We start from the raw sequence: 9,831 nt of genomic DNA on the forward strand, positions 1-9,831 counted from the left end.
TGCCGGCAGGGGAGAGCGCGGAGGGGCTCGCAGCGGCCCCCGGCCCCGCCGCGGCACCAGAGGAGGTGCAGGAGGGCCAAGGACTTTCTCTGCGGGCCTCTTCTCTCACGACGGGGTTGTTTCCTGTTCTCAAAGGTCCCGCTCCCGGCCAAGGCTGCCTCGAGTTGTCTTTGCCTGCAGCCTGAAGACCTTCAGCAGACGTGTGTGTAGAAGCCCCAGGTGCAGGCGGCCAGCTGTGTACACCTCCTCCTAACGAGCCTGAGGAGAAGAGGAAAAGTGGGGCTGGCAGTCTGTTGGCCAGTGGTCCTGCCCTGAAGCCATTCCCATCTGAAGGGAGGTGGGGCTGTGATAAGTGGTATATTGTTTTGTTCACCAAACTTGATGAGACAATTGCCTTTTGTGGTATAAGCTAAGGAAACTGGCTATGAGAGTTTGGACTTTGCCTAAGGTAATGAAATATGATAACTCAGAATATTTGTAAAGGAATTTACAAATTTTAGAGAAATGGGGGAAATGAAGGGGTTAAATCCCTGACAATCCCTGACTAAAACCTTGCTGTGATTTTTCTTAGCTTCACTTGCATAGTTTTAGTGATTTAGTAGAGACATGTAAATTCTTACCTGACCAGAATTTACAGGCCTTGAGCTAGCTCATTAGGCCTCCGGTGTAAATCACTGATAATAGGAACTCAGGACGACTGTGTCAAGGTAAGTGTTAAAAAACTAGTTAAACTGACCCCCTTGTAATATTCCAGAGTCAAAGGACTGGTAAGCTAATTCAGTGACTATATATGGACAAAGGAAGCCCAAAGTTCAACCAGAGGACAGAGCGAGGAAGACTATGAATGACCACCGGAGGGTGAAAAGACCCTAACCCTAATTTTACTGCGCATGCGTGGGAGCTCATCACCATAAGACTACCCTTTCCAGGAAATCTGATGAATTTGTATGGTTTTTCTGTACAATAAGACTATCCCTTCCAGGAAATCTGATGAATATGTATGATTTTTCTGTACATAACCTGATGTGCTTTGTCAACCCGTGTGTGCCGTCGGTGGAGCAGAGGCTCCCGGGCCACCCAGCGCTGTTTTGCTTATTGCCATTTCTTGCCAATGAATAAATCGATCATACACTCAAACCGGTCTCACCGTGATTTGTGAGAGTTACACATAACAGGGCGCTTCTGAGATGTGCACCCAGGTGGAGGCATGGGTTTCTGTGCTGCCTCGGAGAGACGCAGGGGCTTTGTCACACTCCATTTCTCTCCTTTGTTTCACTCGGGACCAAAAATGATGCCTTGTGGTGACAGGTTGAAGTAGGAGGTTGTGGATGGCAGCCCCCATGGCCCAGCCTCATTGAGTTCAGAGGGTCTGAAAGAGCAGTCAGCAGCCTGCACTTTCACGTGCTTAATAAATTATTTTTATCGGGGATTTTGGGCAGGGGGAGATGCTGTGCCACCAGGCAAATCTCTTGCTCTGGCATTGGTGTAACCATACTGACACCAGAAGTTTGAATTCCTGTCTGCTGGGAAGGGAGTCTTGGAGCACTGTGCCCACAGCCAGCCTGGCACACAGGGCAGTTTGGCTGGCAAATCTGAGCTGTGCAACAGGCGTCAGCACACCGGTGATGTGCTTGGAGCTGGAGGGGTCGCTGTGCCTGGGAATCCCAGGCCAGAAGGTGCTGCTGCTCCCCTGTGGAGGAGGACATTGGGTTTTAGAAATGCAGAACAGGGATTTCATCTTTTTGTCAAAGCAGCTTTATGAACGTGCTCTGCTGTGTGAACAGCCAGTGCTGGCCTTTTCCCTGCTGACTCAAGCTGACGGCAGCTCAGCTCGCATGCTGCTGAGGCAGCAGCTATGCTCAGGATAGCCTCTTTGCCCTGCCTGCAGAAGCTGGAGGGGAACTCTTGCCAAGACAAGCCAGCAGATCTCCCCCACTCTCCTCAACGCTGCTGGTGTCAGGCCTCTTGTTTTTTGCCCGAGGAGAGCTCAGGCTGCCATTTCTACTGAGGACACAGCTCAGGCTCCCATTTCTAGCCCCTGTAGCAATTCTAGCTTGCTGTAGCAATCCTCCTTCTCCCCCGCCACTGCTACTTTGTCAGACCATCCCGTTCACCATCACACTGCATCTCTTTGGGAACTGGAGCAATTGTGGTGCTTTTTGCATACAATCAGAAGAGAAGAGAAGAGAATCTTTTCAGTTGGAAGGGACCTACAATGATCATCTAGTCCAACTGTCTGACCACTTCAGGGCTGACCAAAATTTAAAGCATGGTATTAAGGGCATTGTCCAAATGCCTCTTAAACACTAACAGGCATGGGACGCTGACCACCTCTCTAGGAAGCCTGCTCCAGTGTTTGACCGCCCTCTTGGTAAAGAAATGCTTCCTAATGTCCAGTCTGAACCTTCTCTGATGCAGCTTTGAACCATTCCCACGTGTCCTGTCACTGGTTCCCAGGGAGAAGAGATCAGCATCTCCCTCTCCACTTCCCCTGCTCAACGAGGTCACCCCTCAGCCTCCTTTTCTCCAAACTAGATAAACCCAGAGTCCTTAGCCGCTCCTTATAGGACATTCATTCCAGCCCCTTCACCAGCTTTGTTGCCCTCCTCTGGACGCATTCAGGGACCTTCACATCCTTCTTAAATTGTGGGGCCCAGAACTGCACACAGCACTCAAGGTGAGGCCACACCGACGCTGAATACAGTGGGATAATCACCTCTTTTGACCGGCTGGTTTTACTGTGTTTGATGGGCCCCAGGATGCGGTTTGCCCTCTTGGCTGCCAGGACACGCTGCTGACTCCTACTGAGCCTGCTGCCGACCAGCACCCCCAGATCCCTTTCTGCAGGGCTGCTCTCCAGCCACTCCTCTCCCAGTTTGTACTTGTGCTCAGTGTTATTCCATCCCAGGTGCAGAATCTGGCATTTGTTCTTGTTAAATTTCATCCCATTAATGATTGCCCAATGCTCCAGCCTATCTAGGTTCCTCTGCAAGGCATCTTGTCCCTCAAGAGAGTGGGCAGCACCTCCCAGTTTGGTATTGTCAGCAAACTTGCTAATGGTGCAGTCAACTCCTGCATCCAGATCATTGATAAATATATTGAACAGAACTGGCCCTGGAATTGAACCCTGAGGAACACCTCTGGCGACTGGTTGCCAGCTACATGTAGCCCCATTCACTACAACCTTTTTGGCCCTGCCATTCAGCTAGTTCTTCACCTAGTGCACCATGTACCTGCTCATCTCACAGCTGGACAACTTGTCCAGTAGGATGCTGTGAGGGACAGTATCAAAAGCCTTACTAAAATCCAGAAAAACATCTCCCCATCCTCAGGGATGTTAAATCAAAGCCTTTGGGGAACAACAACATCTAAGTGCATATTACTGAACTCAGCCAGATCCAGTAGCTCAAGGATCCGTTGCCTGCATCTGTGCAATCGCTGCCATAGCAATCCTAGTTGAACGGAGTAAAAAAATGTAGTGCTTGGACATCCTCCAATGGCACAAGTTATGCAGGCAATGTCACCACAGCAAATACATCACTATGAGCTGATTCTCCTAACAATGGAAAACATAACATTTAAGCAGTGTAATACGCTGAACCCTGCTATTCTACTCCTTTTACCTGGGGAAGGAACTCCATATCATCGTTGTGTAGTAACAACCTGTGAAGCTGAAAAGGCTTGAGGAGATTTAATGGATGTGCCATTTCTAGATCCCAATCTGGAACTATTTGTAGACAGGTCCTCATATTATCTGAACAGCAGCTGTGTTACGGGTTATTCAATAACTACAGTGAATGGAGTAGTAGAGACTTCACCACTCGGCCAGAAGCTGAGTGCGCAAGCAGCAGAATTAATTGCATTAACAAAGGCCTGTCAGCTGGCCAAAGAAAAGACTGATTCTCGATATGCATCTGAAGTATGCCATGCTACTGGGCAATTATGGAAGCTGTGTGGGTTTATACTTACAGTGAAAGTAAAACATCAAATGCTCCTCAAACTACTGAACTGTTAAAAGCTATACAGTTCCAGAGAAACTTGCTATCATTCATCAGCCAGCCCATACCAGCAGAAGGACAAAAGAAGATAAAAGAAATAGTCTAACAGAGATTGCCACTATAGCTGCAGCACAACAGCTGTACGAACCACCGGGCTTACAAACAGTCCAACGGTCCGACCTGGTGTTGCCCGCTCCTGAAAAGATCTGTTTGGCTGTTCCTACTGAAGAAATTGACGCTAGGAAAAGGTATGAAGTGACCAAAGATTCCCAGGGAATATGGAAAGCAGGTATGGAAAACCTTCCTATTTTACCTAAGCAGTATCCAATTCCCATAGCAAAAATGCATCACCATCTAGGGCATTTTGGGACTGCTGCACTAACCCAGACAGTGCTAAAAATTGGTTCGCGCCAGGAATTTATGCTGCAGCCAAATAGGTAACTGTGTCTTGCACGCACCACCTTTAGCCTTAATGAATATTTAACAAAGACCTCAACAAACAACAAAACTGCCTCCCTATGAAATACTATTTGAAAGACTGATACAACTCCCTGGAACTGATGTACCCACTCATATAATTTTATTAGCAGGAAATGAAAATGTGACCCAGTATATTTTACAGGTTTAGAAATTATTAAAATACAATCAGGCCCGGGCACAGCTAATACAACCAGTACCTCCAGAAGGGGCTCTGCACCCCTTCAATCTAGGGAATTAACGTTTGGGTAAAAGTACACAAAAGAAAGGATAACTTATCTCCTTGGTGGGAGGGACCATTTTTGTTATTGCTAACCTTTCTCAGCAGTAAAGGTGGAGGAAAAATCGACTTGAATCCATGACTGCCACCTAAAAGCTGCAGCCACTCTGAAAGTGGAACCACGAAACCCTCCTGCCACTAAAGGAACATCCACCACCACAGAGACTGATTCACCCGCAGCTGGGAACTTACACAGAGCCAGCGGATTGGCTGTGAAACCACTGATCCTGCGTAAGAATTCAACAGGAAAGTGGAAAGTAATCTGATACTTATGAATTGTACATGGACTGAACCATACCCTTACTTAAGAGTGCAACCAAGGTATAATTATTTTTGCTATTTGTGTTTGTTTGTTTTTCCTATTAATAGTGATTTGGAAGCCTAGATTTTGATAGGCTAGCCTTTCTTATAAGCCTGTGGTGGAATATTGATTATACGTGTTCATTCCATAATTTGGCCATAGCAACAGTCCATACTATTGCAAATAAGCCTGACTGTTGGAAATGCACTAAAAGCCTATCCGCTGCCGGAAATCAACTCTCCTGGATTTCAGTCCCATTGAATTCTCAGTGGTACAAGGATGGGCATATACATTATGGGTTTGCACTAAAAAAAGGAAGGAGAAACCCAAGAAGGGTTTGTCACTAGTTTGAAAGGAGACCCCTGGGTAGGCTTGGAGAGCAAACCTATTGGTTTGCTCCTCCTATTGAGGAGCATACTCACTTTGTAAGGGCTGGGAATTGAAAATGCCAATATATTTTTAAAATTAATAGAATTAATGGAAAGGGACAATTCAGGTCTTGGGTCCATATAGATGAAAAGGGGATTCTTATGCCTGGAATGTTCCATAGATCTATTCCTATGCCTAAAGGCAATCAGTATTCCCCCATATATTTTTCCAAAACCTTACTATATACTACATCCACTGAGTGTAAAAGGGAAATTCTCCAAAAGTCCTTACATAAAGCCTATTATAATAAGACGTCATGCTGTAGATTTGTTCCTGGATGGAGTTTATCAGGCCCTGCAGACTCCGAGACAATGTGGATATTCACAGACAGATTAACCTGATATTCTGTAGGAAGCCATAATCAAACTAAAGATAATTATAAAATTTTGGTTTCCACTACGGGCCTATAGGATCCTGATTGCTCTGAGTCATCTAATCTGTGTCCGAACCTTACTGGTTTACTTATACAACCAAACCTGGCGCATGATAACTGTTTTGCAGGACATAGTTTACATGACTCAGATTTATTTGAAGATTGTAGTACCCTATTTACACAACTACCAGGGCAGTATTGGATGTGTGGAAAAATGGCATTTGAGTATTTACTCGCAACCTGAGCTGAAAAGTGTATTCTAGGTGCATTAATGCCATCCGCACAGGTTAGAACCAGTATCTGTTCTGCCTCTGTAGCTCTTAACTGCCGGTATATATGAGAAAAAGCGTCAACACCCTCAGAGAGTGTGGCACTGAGTTCCACACCCCCTGTAAGAGCTTTTATCCCATGGTTAGGGGTTGCAAAACTAGAAAGAGCGATTGCAAATGTGTCAAAAGACTTAGAAAAAGCCATTAATGAAATCGCAAATAGTATTATAGCCCTACAGGAAGAAATCAAATTATTGTCACAAATGGTAATACAGAATCGATTAGCCATAGACTACCTATTAGCAGCACAGGACGTAGTATGTGCATTATTGCATAACGGCTGCTGGGTTTATGTAAATCCAGACCAGAAAAATGAAACTGATAAGAACAAGATAAAGACACATTTAAAAATATTACATGAGAAAAGACAGGCATCTCCCCTAAATCTATTTGGGTGGTTAACCTCTTGGCTCCCAGACCTAGGTATAGGACCGTGAGCTAAGAGGATTTTGGTTTTGTATTCACTATCTTATTTTGCATCATAATTATGTATGTATGTTTACATTGTATAACTTTATGAACTCAATTAACTACTAAATTAATGAACAGTGTGGTGTGATCCTGACAGTCAAAAGAAAAGGAGGGACTGTTAGGAAAAACCTCATTCCCTAACTACTGTACCAATTAGTCTTTATACGATGAAATTGTATGAACTTTCTTAAGATATAAATAGTTTACATTGTATACTGCATATTCATGGTTAAGTAAGCATGACTAAAGGACCCCAGCTCATTGCAAGGAGAAGGACAGCCCCCGCCATGAAGAAGAAGGGATACCCCCGGCCTACCGAGGTGACGCCAGCATCCTAGCCCCTCCGACTCCTCTCTGAAACCCTCCCCTTATCTGGCATCACAGATAAATAACTGTAGCAAGACTGACCCTAGGGACATTTAGATCAAGAAAGAAGCAGATGGATGATGACACCATAAAATTATAGATGCTTTGACCCCACTCGGGGTCAAGATCCCTCTGCTGCCTGGCTCCAAGCCTGTCTTCTGCTGGACAAAGCTGGGGGAAAAGTAAGTAGAAAGGAGTAGAAAAGGTCTCCTCTTTTACGGGGTCCCCAGCATTCAGAGAAGTCCTTGTGGCCACCTGCTCTACAGCAGGAGCTGCAGCCCTTCAATTGGACAGGGCTGGGGAGTCGAGGGAAGCTCCTGGCTCTGCGGTGCTGAGAGAAAGGAGGACTTGCCCATAGCAGTGCTCCAGGCTGGCCAGAGCTAGATGGAGAAGAGAGTTGGTGTCAGGTCTTCAGACTCCCTTTACCTTTCCACAAGGACAGCTTGGCACCTCTGGGGAGCGCAATCCCATGTCGCAATCAGAGTGAATTGCCAGAGGGAAAGACATGGCTGTAGGCAACATTTCAGCTTAGCTCCTTACAGGTGCAGCACTGGGCGCAACCCTCTCACCCCTGCAGTAAACAGCTCCTTGTGTTCCTACAGCAACAGTAGGTAGCCACCAGACGGAGGATGTAGGCACAGGGTTTCTTCTCCATTGGAGAGAAGAAGTAGATCTCTGAAGTAGAGAGATCTTTCCTCTGGGTGGAAAGTAAGCCAGGAATTAGTCTATACCTTGGAGGTTTGGAAATGCCACCATGTGTGCGTGAGGAGCTCGGGAAGTGCGTTCGTCCCTGCTGCTCTCTCCTGCCCTGTTCATACTCTGGAACATCTCTCACAGCTTCACCAGCCTTCATGCTATTTTGACCTGGGAGATCCCTACTGTCACCTAATGTGCACAGAGTACAACAGCCTGCATGACCTGCATCTGTAGGCATACCACAAATGCAAAGACAACGTATGGAGGCAGAAGAGAGGGGGTTACGTCAGCAGTGATGGCAAAGTAGGTTTGGCCATCGTCGGGCTGATGAAAAATGGTTCCCTCCAAGCAGGGTTCCTCGAGCGCAGAGGGAGTGTGTGCAGAGGAGCAGCTCCCCTCCCGCTGGGTTTGGGCTGTTTCAGGGAAGGCAGTCTGCGTAGCTGGCTTGACAGTTCTTGGGTGATTTCTCCCCTCTTCTCTCCATAGGTGGCTTGCACTCTGAAGGAGTTCAATGAGTACAGGCAGTATCTGACCAGGCTGAAGCTGGAGGCAGAGAAAATGTTCAGGCGAGAAGAGGTAGGCAAAGCAAAGTGTTCACAGACACCTGTCAGCGGCACGGTGCTGAGGTGCATCTTGGGGAGGCGGTCAGTGCAGAAGAGGTGAGGGCTGTGCTGCTGGGCCAGGCATTGTGGCGGGGAAAGGACTGCCTGGCTTGGAGCTGAGCTAGCGCAGGGTGCTGGGGTGGGCGTGGGCAGGAAGGTCATGTGCAAGCACGTGGAGTACTGAGGGAAGCCCTTCTCTTCTGCCCTCATCATGTGGCTGAAGCAGGGCACTGGCCTGGGCCTGCGTGAAGCCTCAGCACACAGGGGTGTGAGCTCTTGTCCAGGCAACAGCGAGCCACAACCTGGGGTCACCTTTCAGGAAAGGCTTCAGCAACACCTGCCCGAATTAAAGGATGCCCCCAAACTGCCAGGAGCGATTGACACTTCCAGCCTGGCAGAGCAGCTGCTGCAGCCTCGAAAACCATCTTGCCCACCTCCACCCAAGAGCAGAAAGATATCCCTGAAATCAAGCTGCATTTGAACAACAAACTGCAACGGAAGCCCAGAAGCTTGAAGATGTGGCTGAGACTGTGGTGCAGGAAGTGTTGGAGAGGTGGAAGGCTCCTCGGGATCAGTCTGTCTGTGTTTTAAGGAGGGCTGCCCTGGGGATCAGAGGAAGATTGTGTGGCAGCACTGGAAGAGCAGAGCCTTCAGAGACTTCTCCCGATTGCCAGCAGGAAATTGGACGGGTGGCCAAAGAGCTTGTAGCGACCGTGTTGGAGAGCTTGGGGAAGCGTTTGGCATCCAGCAAATCCAAAGCGTCTGAGCCAGGGCCGGCAGCCAGGCAGAAGGAGCAGCCTGTTGCTGTTTTCCTCAATCCCTACAGTGGCAGGGAAGGACACTGGAAGGAACAGGAAAACACACCTGATCAACACGTGGCTCAGGGGCTGGTGCCGTCGGAGGAATTTTGGCTTTCTTGATCATGGGGAGGTTTACACGGCACCGGGCCTGCTGGCGACAGATGGAGTCCAGCTGTCTCACAGGGGGAAAAGGATCATCGCTCATGAATTGGCAGGGCTCATTGAGAGGGCTTTAAACTAGGTTCGAAGGGGGAAGGGGACAAAACCGGGCTCGCTAGAGATGAGCCGAGGGGTGGCATGCCGATGCCGGGGGCGAAATCGATAGCCCAGCTCAAGTGCATCTACACCAATGCACGCAGCATGGGCAGCAAGCAGGAGGAGCTGGAAGCCATTGTGCAGCGGGAAAGATATGACTTAGTCCCACCAGATGCTTTCTGGGACTCAGCCTCTGCTCAGGACCCCTTTCCTCAGAAGACAGATTGTCTAGAGCTCAACGATTGTGATGATGATACGGTTGAGTGTTTATGGGTAAGGGTGAGGGGGAAGGCCAACGAGGCAGATATCCTGCTGGGAGTCTGTTATAGACCACCCAACCAGGATGAAGAGGCAGATGAAGCGTTCTACAAGCGGCTGGCAGAGGTGTCTCGATCGCTGGCCCTTGTTCTCGAGGGGGACTTCAACTTCCCGGACATCTGCTGGAAATACAACA

Source organism: Pygoscelis adeliae, unplaced genomic scaffold, assembly GCF_000699105.1.
Source record: "Pygoscelis adeliae isolate BGI_AS28 unplaced genomic scaffold, ASM69910v1 Scaffold72, whole genome shotgun sequence".
NCBI classification, from domain to species: Eukaryota; Metazoa; Chordata; class Aves; order Sphenisciformes; family Spheniscidae; genus Pygoscelis; species Pygoscelis adeliae.